The sequence below is a fragment of the Chiloscyllium punctatum genome, chromosome 22 (assembly GCF_047496795.1).
Source record: "Chiloscyllium punctatum isolate Juve2018m chromosome 22, sChiPun1.3, whole genome shotgun sequence".
Lineage (NCBI taxonomy): Eukaryota > Metazoa > Chordata > Chondrichthyes > Orectolobiformes > Hemiscylliidae > Chiloscyllium > Chiloscyllium punctatum.
In genome coordinates this window covers 88,887,217-88,911,967 of record NC_092760.1, presented here as the reverse complement: position 1 = coordinate 88,911,967, position 24,751 = coordinate 88,887,217, and the positions used below count along the sequence as shown (strand labels likewise).

At 50.8% G+C, this 24,751-nt stretch overlaps 1 long non-coding RNA gene across 1 annotated transcript in view; it reads right to left on the bottom strand.

Annotated features, from left to right (window-relative positions):
* LOC140493383 (uncharacterized) overlaps positions 1-19,182 on the bottom strand; it is an 87,770-nt gene extending 68,588 nt beyond the window's left edge. The window contains exons 1-2 of the long non-coding RNA XR_011963660.1: positions 19,095-19,182; positions 6,735-6,823 (exon numbers count right to left, since the gene is read on the bottom strand). This is a non-coding gene — a long non-coding RNA (uncharacterized lncRNA). The remainder of the gene's footprint in view (positions 1-6,734; positions 6,824-19,094) is intronic.
* Between the last annotated feature and the right edge of the window lie 5,569 nt (positions 19,183-24,751).

Genomic DNA, 24,751 nt, shown 5'->3' with positions numbered 1-24,751 from the left:
TAATGTTCAGAGTGTGGGGGGCAATATTCAGAATGCAGGGGGGGGACAATGTTCAGAATGTGGGGTGGGCAATGTTCAGAATGTGGGGGGATGATGTTCAGAATGTGGTGGGGGGTGATGTTCAGAATGTGGTGGGGGGTGATGTTCAGAATGTGGGGGGAGCAATGTTCAGAATGTGGGGGGTGATGTTCAGAATATAGAGGGGACAATGTTCAGAATGTGGGGGGGGGAATGTGTAGAATGTGGGGGGGGGTGACGATGTTCAGAATGTGGGGGGACACTGTTCGGAATGTGGGGGAGGGGGACAATGTTCAGAATGTGGGGGGAGCAATGTTCAGAATGTGGGGGGGGTGATGTTCAGAATGTGGGAGGGACAATGTTCAGAATGTCGGGGGGGATGTTCAGAATGTGGTGGGGGGGGACCATGTTCAGAATGTGGGGGGGGTGCGATGTTCTGAATTTGTGGGGGCGTGTTCAGAATGTGGGGGGGAAATGTTCAGAATGTGGGGGGAACAATGTTCAGAATGTGGGAGGGGATGTTCAGAATATGGGGGGGGACAATGTTCAGAATGTGGGTGGGGGGGACAATGTTCAGACTATGGGGGAACAATGTTCAGAATGTGGGGGGACAATGTTCAGAACGTGGTTGCGGGGACAATGTTAAGAATGTGAGGGAGTGACTTTCGGAATGTTGGTGGGGGGGGGGGGGTTGTCCAGAATGTGGGGGGGACAATGTTCAGAATGTGGGAGGGGATGTTCAGAATATGGGGGGGACAATGTTCAGAATGTGGGGGGGGCGCGATGTTCAGAATGTGGGTGGGGGTCGATGTTCAGAGTGTCGGGGGGGCAATGTTCAGAATGTGGAGGGGTGCGATGTTCAGAATGTGAGGGGGACAATGTTCAGAATGTAAGGAGGAAAATGTTCACAATGTGGGGGAGGTGATGTTCAGAATGTGGGGGTGGACAATGTTCAAAATGGGGGGGCTGATGTTCAGAATGTAGGGGGGACAATGTTCAGAATGTAGGGGGAGTGATGTTCAGAATATGGGGGTGGTGGACAATGTTCAGACTATGGGGGGACAATGTTCAGAATGTGGGGGGGATGTTCAGAATGTGGGGAGGACAATGTTCAGAATGTGAGGGAGTGACGCTCGGAATGTTGGTGGGGGGGACAATGTTCAGAATGTGGGAGGGGATGTTCAGAATATGGGGGGGACAATGTTCAGAATATGGGTTGGGGCGCGATGTTCAGAATGTGGGGGGGACAATGTTCAAAATGGGGGGGGGGGCTGATGTTCAGAATGTGGGGAGGACCATGTTCAGAATGTGGGGGGAGTGATGTTCAGAATGTGGGGGGGTCAATGTTCAGAATGTGGGGGGGACAATGTTCAGAATGTGGGGGGGTCAATGTTCAGAATGTGGGGGGAGTGATGTTCAGAATGTGGGGGTGGGGGACAATGTTCAGAATGTTGGGGGGGGATGTTCAGAATGTGGGAGGGACAATGTTCAGAATATCGGGGGGACTGATGTTCAGAATGTGGGGGGGGAATGTTCAGAATGTGGGAGGGGGCAATGTTCAGAATGTGGGGGTGAAATATTCAGAACGTGCGGGGGCAATGTTCAGAATGTGGTGGGGAGATGTTCAGAATGTGGTGGGGGGTAATGTTCATAATGTGGTGGGGGGTAATGTTCAGAATGTGGGAGGGACAATGTTCAGAATATCGGGGGGGGCTGATGTTCAGAATGTGGGGAGGGAATGTTCAGAATGTGTGGGGGCAATGTTCAGAATGTGGTGGGGAGATGTTCAGAATGTGGTGGGGGGTAATGTTCAGAATGTGGGTGGGGGTCATTGTTCAGAATGTGGGGGGGGCAATGTTCAGAATGTGGAGGGGTGCGATGTTCAGAATGTGGGGGGGACAATGTTCAGAATGTGACGAGGAAAATGTTCACAATGTGGGGGAGGTGATGTTCAGAATGTGGGGGAGGGCGATGTTCAGAATGTGGGGCACAATGATCAGAGTATGGGGGGGACAATGTTCAAACTGTTGGGGTGGCGATGTTCAGAATGCGGGGGGGGTAATGTTCAGAATGTGGGGGGGGGGCGATGTTCACAATGTGGGTGGACCAATGTTCAGAATGTGGGGGAAAAATGTTCAGAGTGTGGGGGGGGACAATGTTCAGAATGTGGGGGGGACAATGTTCAGAATATCGGGGGGGATGTTCAGAATGTGGGGGGGGACAATGTTCAGAATGTGGGGGGGACAATGTTCAGAATATCGGGGGGGATGTTCAGAATGTGGGGGGGGACAATGTTCAGAATGTGGGGGGGACAATGTTCAGAATATCGGGGGGGATGTTCAGAATGTGGGGGGGGACAATGTTCAGAATGTGGGTGGGGGGCGATGTTCAGAATGTGGGGGGGGCGATGTTCAGAATGTGGGGGGGGCAATGTTCAGAATGTGGGGAGGAGAATGTTCAGAATGTGGGGGGGACAATGTTCCAAATGTGGGGGGACAATGTTCAGAATGTGGGGGGGTCAATGTTCAGAATGTGGGGGGGGCAATGTTCAGAATGTGGGTGGACCAATGTTCAGAATGTGGGGGGAACAATGTTCAGAGTGTGGGGGGGACAATGTTCAGAATGTGGGGGGGTCAATGTTCAGAATGTGGGGGGGACAATGTTCAGAATGTGGGGGGGTCAATGTTCAGAATGTGGGGGGAACAATGTTCAGAATGTGGGGGGGTCAATGTTCAGAATGTGGGGGGGGCAATGTTCAGAATGTGGGTGGACCAATGTTCAGAATGTGGGGGGAACAATGTTCAGAGTGTGGGGGGGACAATGTTCAAAATGTTGGTGTGGCGATGTTCAGAATGTGGGGGGGGCAATGTTCAGAATGTGGGGAGGACAATGTTCAGAATGTGGGGGGGGCAATGTTCAGAATGTGGGGGGGGCAATGTTCAGAATGTGGGTGGACCAATGTTCAGAATGTGGGGGGGACGATGTTCAGAATGTAGGGGGGTGATGTTCAGAGTGTGGGGTGTAATGTTCAGAATGCGGGGGGGGGGGGACAATGTTCAAAATATGGGGAGGGGCAATGTTCAGAATGTGGGGGGGGTGATGTTCAGAATGTGGGGGGGTGATGTTCAGAGTGTGCGGGGCAATGTTCTGAATGCGGGGGGGGGTAATGTTCAGAGTGTGGGGGGCAATGTTCAGAATGTGGGGGGGGGGCACGATGTTCAGAATGTGAGGAGGAAAATGTTCACAATGTGGGGGAGGTGATGTTCAGAATGTGGGGGTGGACAATGTTTAAAATGGGGGGGGGGGGCTGATGTTCAGAATGTAGGGGGAGTGATGTTCAGAATGTGGGGTGGGGGATGTTCAGAATGTTGGGGGGACAATGTTCAGAATATCGGGGGGGATGTTCAGAATGTGGGGGGGGACAATGTTCAGAATGTGGGGGGGGGGCGATGTTCAGAATGTGGGTGGTGGGGGTGATGCGATGTTCCGAATGTGTGGGGGTAATGTTCAGAATGTGGGTGGGGGGACAATGTTCAGAATGTGGGGGGTGATGTTCAGAAGGTCGGGGGGGTGGATGTTCCAAATGTGGGGGGGGGCGATGTTCAGAATGTGGGGGGGGCGATGTTCAGAATGTGGGGGGGGCAATGTTCAGAATGTGGGGAGGAGAATGTTCAGAATGTGGGGGGGACAATGTTCCAAATGTGGGGGGACAATGTTCAGAATGTGGGGGGGTCAATGTTCAGAATGTGGGGGGGGCAATGTTCAGAATGTGGGTGGACCAATGTTCAGAATGTGGGGGGAACAATGTTCAGAATGTGGGGGGGTCAATGTTCAGAATGTGGGGGGGACAATGTTCAGAATGTGGGGGGGTCAATGTTCAGAATGTGGGGGGAACAATGTTCAGAATGTGGGGGGGTCAATGTTCAGAATGTGGGGGGGGCAATGTTCAGAATGTGGGTGGACCAATGTTCAGAATGTGGGGGGAACAATGTTCAGAGTGTGGGGGGGACAATGTTCAGAGTGTGGGTGGACCAATGTTCAGAATGTGGGGGGGGTGATGTTCAGAATGTTGGGGGGGCAATGTTCAGAATGTGGGGCGATGTTCAGAATGTGGCGGGGGCAATGTTCAGAATGTGGGGAGGACAATGTTCAGAATGTGGGGGGTACAATGTTCAGAATGTGGGGGGTACAATGTTCAGAATGTGGGTGGACCAATGTTCAGAATGTGGGGGGAACAATGTTCAGAGTGTGGGGGGGACAATGTTCAGAATGTGGGGGGGGCAATGTTCAGAATGTGGGGAGGACAATGTTCAGAATGTGGGGGGGACAATGTTCAGAATGTGGGGGGTACAATGTTCAGAATGTGGGTGGACCAATGTTCAGAATGTGGGGGGAACAATGTTCAGAGTGTGGGGGGGACAATGTTCAAAATGTTGGTGTGGCGATGTTCAGAATGTGGGGGGGGCAATGTTCAGAATGTGGGGAGGACAATGTTCAGAATGTGGGGGGGGCAATGTTCAGAATGTGGGGGGGGCAATGTTCAGAATGTGGGTGGACCAATGTTCAGAATGTGGGGGGGACGATGTTCAGAATGTAGGGGGGTGATGTTCAGAGTGTGGGGTGTAATGTTCAGAATGCGGGGGGGGGGGACAATGTTCAAAATATGGGGAGGGGCAATGTTCAGAATGTGGGGGGGGTGATGTTCAGAATGTGGGGGGGTGATGTTCAGAGTGTGCGGGGCAATGTTCTGAATGCGGGGGGGGGTAATGTTCAGAGTGTGGGGGGCAATGTTCAGAATGTGGGGGGGGGGCACGATGTTCAGAATGTGAGGAGGAAAATGTTCACAATGTGGGGGAGGTGATGTTCAGAATGTGGGGGTGGACAATGTTTAAAATGGGGGGGGGGGCTGATGTTCAGAATGTAGGGGGAGTGATGTTCAGAATGTGGGGTGGGGGATGTTCAGAATGTTGGGGGGACAATGTTCAGAATATCGGGGGGGATGTTCAGAATGTGGGGGGGGACAATGTTCAGAATGTGGGGGGGGGGGCGATGTTCAGAATGTGGGTGGTGGGGGTGATGCGATGTTCCGAATGTGTGGGGGTAATGTTCAGAATGTGGGTGGGGGGGCGATGTTCAGAATGTGGGGGGAACAAATTTCAGAATGTGGGGGGCGATGTTCAGAATGTGGGGGGAACAAATTTCAGAATGTGGGGGGTGATGTTCAGAAGGTCGGGGGGGTGGATGTTCCAAATGTGGGGGGGGGCGATGTTCAGAATGTGGGGGGAACAATGTTCAGAATGTGGGGGGAACAATGTTCAGAATGTAGGGGGGTGATGTTCAGAGTGTGGGGGGCAATGTTCAGAATGCGGGGGGGGGAGACAATGTTCAAAATGTGGGGGGGGGCAATGTCCAGAATGTGGGTGGGGGCGCGATGTTCAGAATGTGGGGGGGACAATGTTCAGAATGTGAGGAGGAAAATGTTCACAATGTGGGGGAGGTGATGTTCAGAATGTGGGGGTGGACAATGTTCAAAATGGGGGGGGGGCTGATGTTCAGAATGTAGACAATAGACAATAGACAATAGATGCAGGAGTAGGCCATTCTGCCCTTCGAGCCTGCACCGCCATTCAATATGATCATGGCTGATCATTCCTAATCAGTATCCTGTTCCAGCCTTATCTTCATACCCCTTGATTCCACTATCCTTGAGAGCTCTATCCAATTCTTTCTTAAATGAATCCAGAGACTGGGCCTCCACTGCCCTCTGGGGCAGAGCATTCCACACAGCCACCACTCTCTGGGTGAAGTAGTTTCTCCTCATCTCTGTCCTAAATGGTGTACCCCGTATTTTTAAGTTGTGTCCTCTGGTTCGGCACTCCCCCATCAACGGAAATATGTTCCCTCCTGCCAGAGTGTCCAGTCCTTTCATAATCCTATACGTTTCAATCAGATCCCCTCTCAGTCTTCTAAACTCAAGGGTATACAAGCCCATTCGCTTCAGTCTTTCCGTGTAAGGCAATCCTGCCATTCCAGGAATTGACCTCGTGAACCTACGCTGCACTCCCTCAATAGCCAGAATGTCTTTCCTCAAATTTGGAGACCAGAACTGTCCACAGTACTCCAGGTGTGGTCTCACCAGGGCCCTGTACAGCTGCAGAAGCACCTCTTTGCTTCTATACTCAATCCCTCTTGTTATGAAGACCAGCATGCTATTAGCCTTCTTCACGACCTGCTGTACCTGCATGCTTCCCTTCATTGACTGGTGGACAAGAACACCCAGATCTCTCTGAACAGCCCCTTTACCTAATTTGATACCATTGAGGTAGTAATCTGCCTTCCTGTTCTTGCCACCAAATTGGATAACCAGACATTTATCCACATTAAACTGCATCTGCCATGCATCTGACCACTCACCTAACTTGTCCAGGTCACCCTGTAATCCCCTAACATCCTCATCACATTTCACCCTACCACCCAGCTTTGTGTCATCAGCAAATTTGCTAATGTTATTGCTGATACCATCTTCTATATCATTTACATATATTGTAAAAAGCTGCGGTCCCAGCACGGATCCCTGCGGTACCCCACTGGTCACTGCCTGCCATTCCGAAATGGAGCCGTTAATCACTACCCTTTGTTTCCTATTAGCCAACCAATTCTCTATCCAATCTAGGACTTTGCCCCCAATCCCGTGCGCCCTAATTTTACTCACTAACCTCTTGTGTGGGACTTTATCAAAAGCTTTCTGAAAGTCCAGGTACACTACATCCACTGGACCTCCCTCGTCCATCTTCCGAGTTACATCCTCAAAAAATTCAAGAAGATTAGTCAAGCATGATTTCCCCTTCATAAATCCATGCTGACTCTGTCCTATCCTGTTACTATTATCCAGATGTGCCATAATTTCATCCTTTATAATAGACTCCAGCATCTTTCCCACCACTGAGGTCAGACTAACTGGTCTACAATTTCCTGCTTTCTCCCGCCCACCCTTCTTAAAAAGTGGCACAACATTAGCCGCCCTCCAATCCTCAGGAACCGACCCCGATTCTATTAAACTCTGGAAAATAATCACCAGTAGGGGGAGTGATGTTCAGAGTGTGGGGGTGGGGGACAATGTTCAGAATGTGGGGTGGGGGGATGTTCAGAATGTTGGGGGGACAATGTTCAGAATATCGGGGGGGATGTTCAGAATGTGGGGGGAACAATTTTCAGAATGTGGGGGTGATGTTCAGAAGGTCGGGGGGGGGGGTGGATGTTCCAAATGTGGGGGGGACAATGTTCAGAATGTGGGGGGGGTGGGTGTTCAGAATGTGGGGGGGACAATGTTCAGAATATCGGGGGACAATGTTCAGAATGTGGAGGGGGGCGATGTTCAGAATGTGGGGGGGGGGTGTTCAGAATGTTGGGGGGACAATGTTCAGAATATCGGGGGGGCGATGTTCAGAATGTGGGGCACAATGATCAGAGTATGGGGGGGACAATGTTCAAAATGTTGGGGTGGCGATGTTCAGAATGTGGGGGGGGGGGCAATGTTCAGAATGTGGGGGGGACAATGTTCAGAATGTGGGGGGGACAATGTTCAGAATATAGGGGGGTAATGTTCAGAGTGTGGGGGGCAATGTTCAGAATGCGGGGGGGGAGACAATGTTCAAAATGTGGGGGGGGGGCAATGTTCAGAATGTGGAGGGGTGCGATGTTCAGAATGTGGGGGGGGGCAAAGTTCAGAATGTGGGGAGATCAATGTTCAGAGTGTGGGGGAGGACAATGTTCAGAATGTGGGGGGGGGGCGATGTTCAGAATGTGGGGGGGACAATGTTCAGAATGTGAGGAGGAAAATGTTCAGAATGTGAGGGAGGTGATGTTCAGAATGTGGGGGTGGGGGACAATGTTCAGAATTTCGGGGGGGGATGTTCAGAATGTGGGTGGACCAATGTTCAGAATGTGGGGGGGACAATGTTCAGAATGTGGGGGGGACAATGTTCAGAATGTAGGGGGGTGATGTTCAGAGTGTGGGGTGTAATGTTCAGATTGCGGGGGGGGGGGACAATGTTCAAAATGTGGGGAGGGGCAATGTTCAGAATGTGGGGGGGTGATGTTCAGAATGTGGGGGGGTGATGTTCAGAGTGTGCGGGGCAATGTTCTGAATGCGGGGGGGGTAATGTTCAGAGTGTGGGGGGCAATGTTCAGAATGTGAGGAGGAAAATGTTCACAATGTGGGGGAGGTGATGTTCAGAATGTGGGGGTGGACAATGTTCAAAATGGGGGGGGGGGCTGATGTTCAGAATGTAGGGGGGACAATGTTCAGAATATCGGGGGGGATGTTCAGAATGTGGGGGGCGACAATGTTCAAAATGAGGGGGGGCTGATGTTCAGAATGTAGGGGGAGTGATGTTCAGAATGTGGGGGTGGGGGACAATGTTCAGAATGTGGGGTGGGGGGATGTTCAGAATGTGGGGGGGGACAATGTTCAGAATGTGGGTGGGGGGCGATGTTCAGAATGTGGGGGGAACAATTTTCAGAATGTGGGGGGTGATGTTCAGAAGGTCGGGGGGGTGGATGTTCCAAATGTGGGGGGGGACAATGTTCAGAATGTGAGGGGGGTGTTCAGAATGAGGGGGGGACAATGTTCAGAATGTGGGGGGGACAATGTTCAGAATATCGGGGGGGATGTTCAGAATGTGGGGGCGGGCGATGTTCAGAATGTGGAGGGAACAATGATCAGAGTATGGGGGGGACAATGTTCAAAATGTTGGGGTGGCGATGTTCAGAATGTGGGGGGGTTGATGTTCAGAATGTGGGGGGGGGCAATGTTCAGAATGTGGGTGGACCAATGTTCAGAATGTGGGTGGACCAATGTTCAGAATGTAGGGGGGTGATGTTCAGAATGTGGGGGGGACAATGTTCAGAATGTGGGTGGGGGCGCGATGTTCAGAATGTGGGGGGGACAATGTTCAGAATGTAGGGGGTCGATGTTCAGAATGTGTGGGGGACAATGTTCAGAATGTGGGTGGGGGCGCGATGTTCAGAATGTGGGGGGGACAATGTTCAGAATGTGAGGAGGAAAATGTTCACAATGTGGGGGAGGTGATGTTCAGAATGTGGGGGTGGACAATGTTCAAAATGAGGGGGGGCTGATGTTCAGAATGTAGGGGGAGTGATGTTCAGAATGTGGGGGTGGGGGACAATGTTCAGAATGTGGGGTGGGGGGATGTTCAGAATGTCGGGGGGACAATGTTCAGAATATCGGGGGGGATGTTCAGAATGTGGGGGGCGACAATGTTCGGAATGTGGGTGGGGGGCGATGTTCAGAATGTGGGTGGTGGGAGTGGTGCGATGTTCCGAATGTGTGGGGGTAATGTTCAGAATGTGGTGGGGGCGATGTTCAGAATGTGGGGGGAACAATTTTCAGAATGTGGGGGGTGATGTTCAGAATATCGGGGGGGATGTTCAGAATGTGGGGGGGGACAATGTTCAGAATGTGGGTGGAGGGCGATGTTCAGAATGTGGGGGGAACAATTTTCAGAATGTGGGGGGTGATGTTCAGAAGGTCGGGGGGGTGGATGTTTCAAATGTGGGGGGGACAATGTTCAGAATGTGGGGGGGGTGCGATGTTCCGAATGTGTGGGGGATGATATTCAGAATGTGGGGGTGCGATGTTCAGAATGTGGGGGGAAATTGTTCAGAGTGTGGGGGGGATAATGTTCAAAATGTTGGGGTGGCGATGTTCAGAATGTGGGGGGGCAATGTTCAGAATGTGGGGGGTGATGTTCAGAAGGTCGGGGGGGGTGGATGTTTCAAATGTGGGGGGGGGGACAATGTTCAGAATGTGGGGGGGGGGATGTTCAGAATGTGGGGGGGACAATGTTCAGAATATCGGGGGGGATGTTCAGAATGTGGGGGGGGTCGATGTTCAGAATGTGGGGAGAACAATGATCAGAGTATGGGGGGGACAATGTTCAAAATGTTGGGGTGGCGATGTTCAGAATGTGGGGGGGACAATGTTCAGAATGTGGGGGGGGTGCGATGTTCCGAATGTGGGGGGGACAATGTTCAGAGTGTGGGGGGGATAATGTTCAAAATGTTGGGGTGGCGATGTTCAGAATGTGGGGGGGGGTGCGATGTTCCGAATGTGGGGGGGGACAATGTTCAGAGTGTGGGGGGGACAATGTTCAGAATGTGGGGGGGTACGATGTTCAGAATGTAGGGGGGTGATGTTCAGAGTGTGGGGGGCAATGTTCAGAATGCGGGGGGGGGGACAATGTTCAAGATGTGGGGGGGGCAATGTTTAGAATGTGGGGGGGTTGATGTTCAGAGTGTGGGGGGCAATGTTCAGAATGCGGGGGGGTGAAATGTTCAAAATGTGGGGAGGGGCAATGTTCAGAATGTGGGAGGTGATGTTCAGAGTGTGCGGGGCATGTTCTGAATGCGGGGGGGGTAATGTTCAGAGTGTGGGGGGCAATGTTCAGAATGTGGGGGAGGGGGACAATGTTCAGAATGTGTTGGGGGGTAATGTTCAGAATGTGGGGGGGAAAATGTTCAGAATGTGGGTGGGGCGGACAATGTTCAGAATGTGGGGGGACAATGTTCAGAATGTGATGGGGGCGATGTTCAGAATGTGGTAGGGTGATGTTCAGAATGTGTGGGGGACCATGTTCAGAATATGTGGGGGGTGATGTTCAGAATGTGGGGGAGGGGGTGTTCAGAATCTGGGGGGGGACAATGTCCAGAATGTGGGGGGGGCGCGATGTTCAGATTGTGGGGGGACAATGTTCAGAATGTATTTGGAGTGATGTTCAGAATGTGGGGGGGACAATGTTCAGAATGTGGGGGGGCGCGATGTTCAGAATGTGGGGGGGACGATGTTCAGAATGTAGGGGGACAGTTTTCAGAATGTGGGGGGGGGGGGCAATGTTCAGAATGTGGGGGGGACAATGTTCAGAATGTATTTGGAGTGATGTTCAGAATGTGGGGGGGACAATGTTCAGAATGTGGGGGGGACAATGTTCAGAATGTGGGGGGAACATGTTCAGAATGTGGGGGGGGGGGCAATGTTCAGAATGTGGGGGGGACAATGTTCAGAATGTATTTGGAGTGATGTTCAGAATGTGGGGGGGACAATGTTCAGAATGTGGGAGGGGATGTTCAGAATGTGGGGGGGACAATGTTCAGAATGTGGGCGGGACAATGTTCAGAATGTGGGGGGGACAATGTTCAGAATGTGGGGGGGACGATGTTCAGAACGTGGTTGTGGGGGCGATGTTCAGAATGTGGGGGGGCGATGTTTAGAATGTGGGTGGGCGATGTTTAGAATGTGGGGGGGCGATGTTTAGAATGTGGGTGGGCGATGTTTAGAATGTGGGGGGGCGATGTTTAGTATGTGGCGGGGGACAATATTCAGAATGTGGGGGAGACAATTGTCAGAATGTGGGGGGTCGATGTTCAGAATTTGGAGGGAACAATGTTCAGAATTATATGGGGCAACATTCAGAATGTGGGGGGGTACGAATTTCAGAATATGGGGGGTGGCAATGTTCACAATGTGGTGGGGGACAATGTTCAGTATGTGGGGGAGGACAATTTTCAGAATGTGGGGGGTCGATGTTCAAAATTTGGAGGGAACAATGTTCAGAATGTGGGGGGGAATGTTCAGAATGTGGGGGGGGGGGCAATGTTCAGAACGCGGGGGGAAGATGTTCAGAATGTGGTGGGAGGCAATGTTCAGAATGTGGGTGGGGCGCAATGTTCAGAATGTGGGAGGGGACAATGTTCAGAATGTTGGGGTGCCAATGTTCAGAATGTGGGCGGGCGATATTCAAAATGTGGGGGGGGGACAATGTTCAGAATGTGGGGGGGGTGATGTTCAGAATGTGGGGGGATAATGTTCAGAATGAGGTGGGGAACTGTTCAGAATGTGGGGGGGACAATGTTCAGAATGTGGGGGGGGACAATGTTCAGAATGTGGAGGGGTGCGATGTTCAGAATGTGTGGGGGACAATGTTCAGAATGTGGGTGGGCAATGTTCAGAATGTGGGTGGGCAATGTTCAGAATGTGAGGGGGAAAATGTTCAAAATGGGTGGGGAGTGATGTTCAGAATGTGGGGGTGGGGGACAATGTTCAGAATGTGGGGGGGGACAATGTTCAGAATGTGGGGGGATGTTCAGAATGTGGGGGAGACAATGTTCAGACTGTGTGGGGGGCGCGATGTTCAGAATGTGGGGGGGCAATGTTCAGAACATGGGGGGGATGATGTTCAGAATGTGTGGGGCGATGTTCGGAATGTTGTGGGTGGGGGTGATGTTCAGAATGTGGGGGGGGCGCGATGTTCAGAATGTGGGGGGGTGACAATGTTCAGAATGTGGGGGGGCGATGTTCAGAATGTGGGGGGGCGGAGTGTAGTATGTGGGTGGGTGACAATGTTCAGAATGTGGGGGAGGGGGACAATGTCCAGAATGTGGTGGGGGGTAATGTTCAGAATGTATGGGGGAACGATGTTCAGAATTTGGGGGGGACAATGTTCAGAATGTGGGGGGGCGATGTTCAGAATGTTGGGGGTACAATGTTCAGAATATCGGGGGGGATGTTCAGAATGTGGGGGGGGGCAATGTTCAGAATGTGGGTGGTGGGAGTGGTGCGATGTTCCGAATGTGTGGGGGTAATGTTCAGAATGTGGTGGGGGCGATGTTCAGAATGTGGGGGGAACAATTTTCAGAATGTGGGGGGTGATGTTCAGAAGGTCGGGGGGGTGGATGTTTCAAATGTGGGGGGGGACAATGTTCAGAACATGGGGGGGGGGATGATGTTCAGAATGTGTGGGGCGATGTTCGGAATGTGGGTGGGGGTGATGTTCAGAATGTGGGGGGGGGGGATGATGTTCAGACTGTGTGGGGGGCGCGATGTTCAGACTGTGAGGGGGGGGCGATGTTCAGAATGTGGCAGAGGACAATGTTCAGAATGTGGGTGGGGGACAATGTTCAGAATGTGGGGGGGCGATGTTCAGAATATCGGGGGGGATGTTCAGAATGTGGGGGGGGGACAATGTTCAGAATGTGGGTGGGGGGCGATGTTCAGAATGTGGGGGGAACAATTTTCAGAATGTGGGGGGTGATGTTCAGAAGGTCGGGGGGGTGGATGTTTCAAATGTGGGGGGGACAATGTTCAGAATATCGGGGGGGGATGTTCAGAATGAGGGGGGGGACAATGTTCAGAATGTGGGTGGGGGGCGATGTTCAGAATGTGGGTGGTGGGGGTGATGCGATGTTCCGAATGTGTGGGGGTAATGTTCAGAATGTGGGGGTTAGGGACAATGTTCAGAATGTGGGTGGGGGGATGTTCAGAATGAGGGGGGGACAATGCTCAGAATGTGGGGGGAGGGGCAATGTTCAGAATGTTGGGGGGACAATGTTCAGAATATCGGGGGGGATGTTCAGAATGTGGGTGGTGGGGGTGGTGCGATGTTCCGAATGTGTGGGGGATGATGTTCAGAATGTGGTGGGAGCGATGTTCAGAATGTGGGGGGGGGGCGATGTTCAGAATGTGGGGGGGGTGATGTTCAGAGTGTGGGGGCAATGTTCAGAATGCGGGGGGGGCGAATAATGTTCAAAATGTGGGGGGGGCAATGTTCAGAATGTAGTGGGCTGATGTTCAGAGTGTGGGGGCAATGTTCAGAATGCGGGGGGGGCGAATAATGTTCAAAATGTGGGGGGGGCAATGTTCAGAATGTGGGGGGGCGTGATGTTCAGAGTGTGGGGGGCAATGTTCAGAATGCGGGGGGGGGGGAAATGTTCAAAATGTGGGAATGGGCAATGTTCTGAATGCGGGGGGGGCGAATAATGTTCAAAATGTGTGGGGGGCAATGTTCTGAATGCGGGGGGGGTGATGTTCAGAGTGTGGGGGGCAATGTTCAGAATGTGGGAGGGGAGGACAATGTTCAGAATATGGAGGGGACAATGTTCAGAATGTGGTGGGGGGATTGTGTAGAATGTGGGGGGGTGACGATGTTCAGAATGTGGGGGAGGGGGACAATGTTCAGAATGTGGGGGGAACAATGTTCAGAATGTTGGAGGGACAATGTTCAGAATGTGGGGGGGGACAATGTTCAGAATGTGGGCAGGCGATATTCAAAATGTGGGGGGGGGACAATGTTCAGAATGTGGGGGGGGTGATGTTCAGAATGTGGGGGGATAATGTTCAGAATGAGGTGGGGAACTGTTCAGAATGTGGGGGGGACAATGTTCAGAATGTGGGGGGGACAATGTTCAGAATGTGGGGGGGACAATGTTCAGAGTGTGAGGGGGAAAATGTTCAAAATGGGTGGGGAGTGATGTTCAGAATGTGGGGGTGGGGGACAATGTTCAGAATGTGGGGGGGGACAATGTTCAGAATGTGGGGGGATGTTCAGAATGTGGGGGAGACAATGTTCAGAACATGGGGGGGATGATGTTCAGAATGTGTGGGGCGATGTTCGGAATGTTGTGGGTGGGGGTGATGTTCAGAATGTGGGGGGGGCGCGATGTTCAGAATGTGGGGGGGTGACAATGTTCAGAATGTGGGGGGGCGATGTTCAGAATGTGGGGGGGCGGAGTGTAGTATGTGGGTGGGTGACAATGTTCAGAATGTGGGGGAGGGGGACAATGTCCAGAATGTGGTGGGGGGTAATGTTCAGAATGTATGGGGGAACGATGTTCAGAATTTGGGGGGGACAATGTTCAGAATGTGGGGGGGCGATGTTCAGAATGTTGGGGGTACAATGTTCAGAATATCGGGGGGGATGTTCAGAATGTGGGGGGGGGCAATGTTCAGAATGTGGGTGGTGGGAGTGGTGCGATGTTCAGAATGTGGTGGGGGTAATGTTCAGAATGTGGGGGGAACAATTTTCAGAATGTGGGGGGTGATGTTCAGAAGGTCGGGGGGGTGGATGTTTCAAATGTGGGGGGGGACAATGTTCAGAACATGGGGGGGGGGATGATGTTCAGAATGTGTGGGGCGATGTTCGGAATGTGGGTGGGGGTGATGTTCAGAATGTGGGGGGGGGGGGATGATGTTCAGACTGTGTGGGGGGCGCGATGTGCAGACTGTGTGGGGGGCGCGATGTGCAGACTGTGAGGGGGGGGCGATGTTCAGAATGTGGCAGAGGACAATGTTCAGAATGTGGGGGGGGTGATGTTCAGAATGTGGGGGGGGTGATGTTCAGAATGTGGGGGGAGCGATGTTCAGAATGTGGGGGGGGTGATGTTCAGAATGTGGGGGGAACAATTTTCAGAATGTGGGGGGTGATGTTCAGAATATCGGGGGGGATGTTCAGAATGTGGGGGGGGGACAATGTTCAGAATGTGGGGGGGACAATGTTCAGAATGTGGGGGTGATGGACAATGTTCAGAATGTGGGGGGGGGGCGATGTTCAGAATGTGGGGGGGGGGATGTTCAGAATGTGGGTGGACAATGTTCAGCGTGTGGGGGGGGGGCGATGTTCAGAATGTAGGGGGCTGATGTTCAGAGTGTGGGGGCAATGTTCAGAATGCGGGGGGGGCGAATAATGTTCAAAATGTGGGGGGGGCAATGTTCAGAATGTGGGGGGGCGTGATGTTCAGAGTGTGGGGGGCAATGTTCAGAATGCGGGGGGGGGGGGAAATGTTCAAAATGTGGGAATGGGCAATGTTCTGAATGCGGGGGGGGCGAATAATGTTCAAAATGTGGGGGGGGCAATGTTCAGAATGTGGGGGGGCGTGATGTTCAGAGTGTGGGGGGCAATGTTCTGAATGCGGGGGGGTAATGTTCAGAGTGTGGGTGGCAATGTTCAGAATGTGGGAGGGGAGGACAATGTTCAGAATATGGAGGGGACAATGTTCAGAATGTGGTGGGGGGATTGTGTAGAATGTGGGTGGGTGACGATGTTCAGAATGTGGGGGGGACAATGTTCAGAATATGGGGGGACAATGTTCAGAATGTGGGGGGACAATGTTCAGAATGTGGGAGGGGATGTTCAGAATATGGGGGGACAATGTTCAGAATATGGGGGGACAATGTTCAGAATGTGGGGGGGCGCGATGTTCAGAATGTGGGGGGACAATGTTCAGAATGTGGGGGGACAATGTTCAGAATGTGGGGGGGGCAATGTTCTGAATGTGGGGGGGCGATGTTCAGAATGTGGGGGGGGAAGTGTAGAATGTGGGTGGGTGACGATGTTCAGAATGAGGTGGGGAAATGGTCAGAATGTTGGAGGGACAATGTTCAGAATGTGGGGGGGAGCAATGTTCAGAATGTGGGGGGGCGATGTTTAGAATGTGGGGGGGCGATGTTTAGTATGTGGCGGGGGACAATATTCAGAATGTGGGGGAGACAATTGTCAGAATGTGGGGGGTCGATGTTCAGAATTTGGAGGGAACAACGTTCAGAATTATATGGGGCAACATTCAGAATGTGGGGGGGTACGAAGTTCAGAATGTGGGGGGTGGCAATGTTCACAATGTGGCGGGGGACAATGTTCAGTATGTCGGGGAGGACAGTTTTCAGAATGTGGGGGGTCGATGTTCAGAATGTGGGGGGTGGCAATGTTCACAATGTGGCGGGGGACAATGTTCAGTATGTCGGGGAGGACAGTTTTCAGAATGTGGGGGGTCGATGTTCAGAATTTGGAGGGAACAATGTTCAGAATTATATGGGGCAACATTCAGAATGTGGGGGGGTACGAAGTTCAGAATGTGGGGGGTGGCAATGTTCACAATGTGGCGGGGGACAATGTTCAGTATGTCGGGGAGGACAGTTTTCAGAATGTGGGGGGTCGATGTTCAGAATTTGGAGGGAACAATGTTCAGAATTATATGGGGCAACATTCAGAATGTGGGGGGGTACGAAGTTCAGAATGTCGGGGGTGGCAATGTTCACAATGTGGCGGGGGACAATGTTCAGTATGTCGGGGAGGACAGTTTTCAGAATGTGGGGGGTCGATGTTCAAAATTTGGAGGGAACAATGTTCAGAATGTGGGGGGGAATGTTCAGAATGTGGGGGGGGGCAATGTTCAGAATGTGGGGAGATAATGTTCAGAATGAGGTGGGGAACTGTTCAGAATGTGGGGGGGACAATGTTCAGAATGTGGAGGGGTGCGATGTTCAGAATGTGTGGGGGACAATGTTCAGAATGTGAGGGGGAAAATGTTCAAAATTGGGGGGGAGTGATGTTCAGAATGTGGGGGTGGGGGACAATGTTCAGAATGTGGGGTTGGGGGACAATGTTCAGAATGTGGGGGGATGTTCAGAATGTGGGGGAGACAATGTTCAGAATGTGGGTGGGGGGCGATGTTCAGAATGTGGGGGGGACAATGTTCAGAATCTGGGTGGGGGGCGATGTTCGGAATGTGGGGGGGACAATGTTCAGAACATGGGGGGTGGATGATGTTCAGAATGTGCGGGGCGATGTTCGGAATGTGGGTGGGGGTGATGTTCAGTATGTGGGGGGGGGATGATGTTCAGACTGTGTGGGGGGCGCGATGTTCAGACTGTGAGGGGGGGGCGATGTTCAGACTGTGAGGGGGGGGCGATGTTCAGACTGTGAGGGGGGGGACGATGTTCAGAAAGTGGGGGGGGGGGCGATGTTCAGAATGTGGGGGGAGCGATGTTCAGAATGTGGGGGGGACAATGTTCAGAATGTGGGGGGGCGATGTTCAGAATGTGGGGGGGTGGGAGTGTAGAATGTGGGGGGACAATGTTCAGAATGTGGGGGAGGGGGACAATGTTCAGAATGTGGTGGGGAGTAATGTTCAGAATGTGGGGGGGGACAATGTTCAGAATGTGGGGGGGCGATGTTCAGAATGTGGGGGGGTGGGAGTGTAGAATGTGGGGGGACAATGTTCAGAATGTGGGGGAGGGGGACAATGTTCAGAATGTGGTGGGGAGTAATGTTCAGAATGTGGGGGGGGACAATGTTCAGAATTTGGGGGGGGACAATGTTCAGAATGTGGGGGGGGGGAATGATGTTCAGACTGTTTGGGGGGCGCGATGTTCAGAATGTGGGGGGGGACAATGTTCAGAATTTGGGGGGGAATGATGTTCAGACTGTTTGGGGGGCGCGATGTTCAGAATGTGGGGGGGGACAATGTTCAGAATGTGGGGGGGCGATGTTCAGAATGTGGGGGGCGGAGTGTAGTATGTGGGTGGGTGACAATGTTCAGAATGTGGTGGGGGGTAATGTTCAGAATGTGTGGGGGAACGATGTTCATAATTTGGGGGGGACAATGTTCAGAATGTGGGGGGGGCGATGTTCAGAATATCGGGGGGGATGTTCAGAATGTGGGGGGGGACAATGTTCAGAATGTGGGGGGGGGCGATGTTCAGAATGTGGGGGGGGGCGATGTTCAGAATGTGGGGGGGTGATGTTCAGAATATGGGGAGTGACAATGTTCAGAATGGGGGGGAAAATGGAATGTGGGGGGGGCGATGTTCAGAATGTGGGGGGGGCGATGTTCAGAATGTGGGGGGGGCAATGTTCAGAAAGTGGGGGGGGACAATGTTCAGAATGTAGGGGGGCGATGTTCAGAATGTGGGGGGGGCGATGTTCAGAATGTGGGGGGGGCATTGTTCAGAATGTGGGGGGGGCGATGTTCAGAATGTGGGGGGGGCATTGTTCAGAATGTAGGGGGGCGATGTTCAGAATGTGGGGGGGGCGATGTTCAGAATGTGGGGGGGGCATTGTTCAGAATGTGGGGGGGAAATGTTTGGAATGTGGGTGGGTGACAATGTTCAGAATGTGGTGGGGGAGGTGATGTTCAGAATGTGGGGGGGGGACATTGTTCAGAATGAGGATGTGTGTGACAGGGGTGAGGTGGCCGGTTACAGCTCAAGGTAAACTCTAATGTAATCTCGCTGAGTAACCGAGTGCTGTTTTACGCACTGCTCCTCAGAAATGGCCTCAGCTTGCCCATGCCCATTGAGAAACATGAGCTCTCCCTCAGATTAGTGCAATAAAACTTTGACAGGACCCACATACCTCTCATACATTTCAATTGAGATTCGCATAAAGCTCAAGATAAGGAATACAGCAGCTCATTGCCATTCACACTCTGTCGAGTTTGGTACTTACTTTCATTTGCAAAATTGCTGGATTGTGTTGTTATACAATGAATGAAAATGTTAGATACGATCCCAGGGCTGTCTTCTCCAACATCTTGTGGCATGTTTCTGCTGCCACCCAGTGGCAGATGGAAGTGCTGCACACTTCTCTTTAACTCCCCCCTCCCACTCCACCAGGACATGCAAGATCTGGGTCTCCTCCATCACCAAACTCTAGCCACCCGATGCCTGGAGGAAGAATGCCTCCTCTTCCGCCTTGGGACCCTCCAACCACACGGGATCAATGTGGACTTCACCAGTTTCCTCATCTCCCCACCCACCACCTTATCCCAGATCGAACCCTCCATCTCGGCACTGCCCTCTGGAACTGTCCTAGCTGTCCATCTTCCTTCCCACCTATCTGCTCCACCCTCCTCTCTGGCCTATCACCTTTTCCCCTACCTTCAAGTACCTATCGCATATCCCCCATCCCCAACCTCAACCCCCTCCTCCCATTTATCTCTCAGCCCCCTTGGGCCACCCCTTCATTCCTGATGAAGAGCTTATGCCCAAAACATCGACTCTCCTGCTCCTTGCATACTACCTGACTGGCTGTGCTTTTCCAGCACCACACTCTTCAACTCTAATCTCCAGCATCTGCAGTCCTCACTTTCCACTAAAACAATTGCAGCACCTTATCATCCCTCCAGCAGCAAGATATTTAATGGACTTGCTCTGGGTTCATTTTCACTTGAAGTCTTTGAGCTGGGTTTTACTATGGGAATCTTTTCCTGCAGCAGAAAGTTTACTCTGTGGTAGACTGTGCTGCGGCACAAAAAGCACCCACTAGGACACATATTCCGAACCATCTGGAGCTATACCTCCCTGGGCAATCTGAATCCTCAGTATCATTGCCAAGGAGAGAGTGGACTGAACAACTAACTCAAACTGAAGTACCAATTGAGAACAGAAAGTGGCAAAGCCTGAGCAGCAGAGTGCATTTCACTTCAAATACTCAGATACAATGCAACCGATAAACCACAGAAGGACTGGCAGACAAGATAATGAAGGAGCAAATGTTTTAGAAAAAAGGATTGAAAGGAATTATGACTTAAATTTAGATGAAAATCACATGACACCAGGTTGTAGTCCAACAGGTTTATGTGAAAACACAAGCTTTCAGGGCTCCTTTGTCAGATAGCTATAGCAATGCTCCAAAAGCTTGTGATTTCAAATATACCTGTTGGACCATAACCTGGTGTAGCGTGATTTTCATCTTGACCACCCCAGTCCAGCGCCAGCACCTCTATATCATTAAATAAACAGAGGACAGAGCCTCCCAGCCAAACCTCTGCAGCTTTGTTGATGTAACTCGGAAGATGGACGAGGGAGATCCAGTGGATGTAGTGCACCTGGACTTTCAGAAAGCTTTTGATAAAGTCCCACACAAGAGGTTAGTGAGTAAAATTAGGGCGCACAGGATTGGGGGCAAAGTACTAGATTGGATAGAGAATTGGTTGGCTAATAGGAAACAAAGGGTAGTGATTAACGGCTCCATTTCGGAATGGCAGGCAGTGACCAGTGGGGTACCGCAGGGATCCGTGCTGGGACCGCAGCTTTTTACAATATATGTAAATGATATAGAAGATGGTATCAGCAATAACATTAGCAAATTTGCTGATGACACAAAGCTAGGTGGTAGGGTGAAATGTGATGAGGATGTTAGGGGATTACAGGGTGACCTGGACAAGTTAGGTGAGTGGGCAGATGCATGGCAGATGCAGTTTAATTTGGATAAATGTCTGGTTATCCACTTTGGTGGCAAGAACAGGAAGGCAGATTACTACCTCAATGGTATCAAATTAGGTAAAGGGGCTGTTCAGAGAGATCTGGGTGTTCTTGTCCACCAGTCAATGAAGGCAAGCATGCAGGTACAGCAGGTCGTGAAGAAGGCTAATAGCATGCTGGCCTTCATAACAAGAGGGATTGAGTATAGAAGCAAAGAGGTGCTTCTGCAGCTGTACAGGGCCCTGGTGAGACCACACCTGGAGTACTGTGTACAGTTCTGGTCTCCAAATTTGAGGAAAGACATTCTGGCTATTGAGGGAGTGCAGCGTAGGTTCACGAGGTCAATTCCTGGAATGGCAGGATTGCCTTACACGGAAAGACTGAAGCGACTGGGCTTGTATACCCTTGAGTTTAGAAGACTGAGAGGGGATCTGATTGAAACGTATAGGATTATGAAAGGACTGGACACTCTGGCAGGAGGGAACATATTTCCGTTGATGGGGGAGTGCCGAACCAGAGGACACAACTTAAAAATACGGGGTAGACCATTTAGGACAGAGATGAGGAGAAACTACTTCACCCAGAGAGTGGTGGCTGTGTGGAATGCTCTGCCCCAGAGGGCAGTGGAGGCCCAGTCTCTGGATTCATTTAAGAAAGAATTGGATAGAGCTCTTAAAGATAGTGGAGTCAAGGGGTATGGAGATAAGGCTGGAACAGGATACTGATTAGGAATGATCAGCCATGATCATATTGAATGGCGGTGCAGGCTCGAAGGGCAGAATGGCCTACTCCTGCATCTATTGTCTATTGTCTATTGTCTATTTGTGCTTCATGGCAGCTAAAACTGGCAAAGACATGGAATTCACCACCACAGGGTGTGGGTGAGGGCAATAGTCTGGATGAATTGTGGTGAAGCTCAGTAAACACATGAGGGTGATAGGAGCCAGGGGGATCATGGAATCCCTACAGTTGGCCCATCGGAACTACAGTTAGACTTACATTACAGTGTCAAGATCAGAGTGGTGCTGGAAAAGCACAGCAGGTCAGGCAGCATTGGAGGAGCAGGAAAATCGATGTTTTGGGCAAAATTGTTTGAATGTGGCCATTTAGTACTTCTGACCTGGACGTGTGCTTATGTGTCACATGACCCTCCACCCACTTACTTCATCCCATGAGGGTTGCTCACTGGTTCGCACTACTGACTCACAGCAACAGGGATCCAGGTTCAATTCCAGTCTCGGGTGACTGTCTGTGTGGAGTTTGCTCATTCCCCCCGTGTCTGTGTGGGTTTCCTCTGGCTGCTCCAGTTTCGTCCCACAGCCCAAAGCTGTGCAGGTTAAGTGGATTGGCCATGCTAAATTGCCCGTAGTGTTCTGGGATGTGGATTAGCGGTGGGAAATACAGGGATGCACGGTTCAACTGGGTGCACACTTCAGAGGGAGAGTGTGGGCCGACTGTAGGGATTCCATGATCCCCCTGGCTCCTATCACCCTCATGTGTTTACTGAGCTTCACCACAATTCATCTAGACTATTGCCCTCACCCCACACCCTGTGGTGGTGAATTCCATGTCTTTGCCAGTATTAGCTGCCATGAAGCACAAATACATCAACAAAGCTGCAGAGGTTTGGCTGGGAGGCTCTGTCTTCTATTTATTTAAAGAGTGGAGGCAGTTCTGAGAAACTTGATGATATTATTCACGCTCCACGCCCTGTGAAGGAACATCCTTCCTCGCTGCCTGAATGCTTTCTTTAATGACAGGACTGCCTTGAAAAAACACTCTCACAACGTCTATCAAACTTAACTCTGGTCCATCCAAAGGTCACAATCTAAAACCTGTGTGGCTAGGGTTTGGGGATTTGTGGTGTTTATTGATTGCTTGGATCCAGTGCCCAGGAATCCATCTGTCATTCCCAGCACATCAATATGCTTTCTTCAGATCCATCCACATATTAGACCCTGGAGTTGGAAACAGATTTCAAATATTAGCAATGATATTTCAAAGCTGTTCCCTTGTCTTACATAATTCATTTTGTCTTTAATTTTTTTTACCTCTTAGGTGACACATTGCATTGAATTTGATGCATTTTAAATACTCGACACAATCTCATACAGCACAGAAGAGGCTCCTCAGCCCATCGAGTTTGGGTTGATGTATCTCGACCAGTCCCACTTTCTCACACAGCCTTGAATGTTATGGCATCTCAGGTGCTCATCCACATCCTTTTTAAAGGTCGTGAGGGTTCCTGCCTCAACGCCCCTGCCAGTCAGCGCATTCCACACCCCAATCGCCCTCCAGATGAAAATATTTTCCTCAAATCCCCTCTGAACTTCCTGCTGTTTGCCTTAAAATTAAGCCACAGTGTGGAGATACCGGTGTTGGACTGGAGTGGATGAAGTCAAAAATCACACAACACCAGGTTATAGTCCAACAGGTTTATTTGAAACCACAAGCTTTTGGAGCTGCCTGAGGAAGGAGCAGTGCTCTGAAAGCTTGTGGTTTCAAATAAACCTGTTGGACTATAACCTGGTGTCGTGTGATTTTTGACTTTAAAATTATGCCCCATTGTTCTTAACCATTTGACTAAGGGAAACAGTTGCTTCCGATCCCCCCACCCTGTGTCCATTCTCCTCATCGTCCCATACCCCTCTATAATGACCGCCCTCAGCCTCCTCTGCTTCTCGTATGAAGGTGTTTGCTGGAAAGGCTGGACATTTATTCCAGGCCTTGAGTTACCTTTGACCTTCTTGAGCTGCTGCAATCATGTGGCAACAGTGCCCATCATAGTGCTGTCAGGTAGACAATTCCTGAATGGAAGACCATGAGACCATAAAGGCAGGAAAGTGGAGCTGAAGATGAACAGACCAGCTGCACTGAACTGCAGAGTAAACTGATGCACTCAATGATTCCAACTACTTATCCACTATAGGCATCAGGCTCACTGTTCTGTAGTTCCCTGGCACATTCATAAACTTTCAATGGAATTCATTTTTTGCATGTTTTGAAAAAGGCAACTGGCATTCAAGCAGGAATCACAGTTATAAACAGAAACGCAAAGTGTTAGAGAACCTCAGCGCCCAATGAATGAGGAAACAGAGTCAACGTTTCAGGTCCAGTGACCTTTCTTCAGAATGTCCTCTCTGCTTTCTCTGCACAGGTGCTGAGTTTCTCCAGCAATTTCTGTTCCTGTTTGTTTCAGATCTTTAGTTTCCACAGCTCTTTATTTTAGTTTAGGAATCACAGCATTTGCTTCATAGACAGATTCTATTTCAATATGACGTGAATATTAACTATTTCCGTAATCCATCCAGGAAGCAACATTTCAAAGAATTCCCAAAAATTTTTACTCACGAAGGTAAATTGCACAGTTTACATGAAGACACCAAAAAATAAAACCAGACACCAGATGTCATCCTTAAGATATTAAAGTTTGATTTTTTTAAATGTAAGGATCTTTCACTGGCAATCTACTGTTAAAAGTTGAATGCTTAAGTTTTCTTTATATAAAAACTGAAATAAGTCTACTCTTGCACTGTTCTCAGCTAACATGAGCATTCCATTTTAACACAATTACATTATAGCTTCTGCCATGAAAGACAGGATGTTATAAGTCGATGCCTGTTATACGGACCATGTATGTAATACTTTACTGGGACCGTGCATTTAATAGTTTGACTGAAACCAAAACTTTTCTGATTCCCAGATTCTGTCAGGTTTCTCATTGCCACGGAAAGGTTGCCATCATCATCAAAGACCCTTCCCACCCCAGTTATCCCATCTTCCAACCTCTTCCATCAGGCAAAAGTGCAAAAGTTTGAACACACGGACTGGCAGGTTGAGGAACAGGCTCTTTCCTGCTGTTATTAGACTGATGAGTGGAGCTCTCCAACTTCAAATAGC